Source organism: Brassica oleracea, chromosome C7, assembly GCF_000695525.1.
Source record: "Brassica oleracea var. oleracea cultivar TO1000 chromosome C7, BOL, whole genome shotgun sequence".
Lineage (NCBI taxonomy): Eukaryota > Viridiplantae > Streptophyta > Magnoliopsida > Brassicales > Brassicaceae > Brassica > Brassica oleracea.
The window spans coordinates 35630110-35630533 of record NC_027754.1 but is presented as its reverse complement, the minus strand read 5'-3'; positions in this window follow the sequence as shown (position 1 = coordinate 35630533).

The following is a 424-nucleotide window of genomic DNA, read 5'->3' as shown; positions in this document are numbered from 1 at the left end:
AGTTGGGGAGTGGAGTTTTGGAGATAAAATTTTAAATTTTTAATAATATAAAAAATTAAATTTTTTAAAAGATAAAATGCTATTTTGGTCATGTTAGTTTTCGAAGGTTATTTTTGTGACATAAACTTATAAATGTGCTATTTTAGAGATTTACCCTATTCAAAATTAGTTAAATATATTAATGTTTTTATATATATTAAGATAATTTTGATATTTAGAGTATATTAAAGATTATTGTAGTTTGTCTTATTTATTATTTTGAATATTTTTAGTTAGCTTTTTAATTTTTTAATTAGATTTTAATGATTCAAACCGAATCCATAAATCGAACTAAATCCAATCTAAAAACGAGTAAAACTTGGGTGAGACATGGGAGCATCACTACAAGAAAACAACGGTATTCTGACGGACATTCCGACGGAAA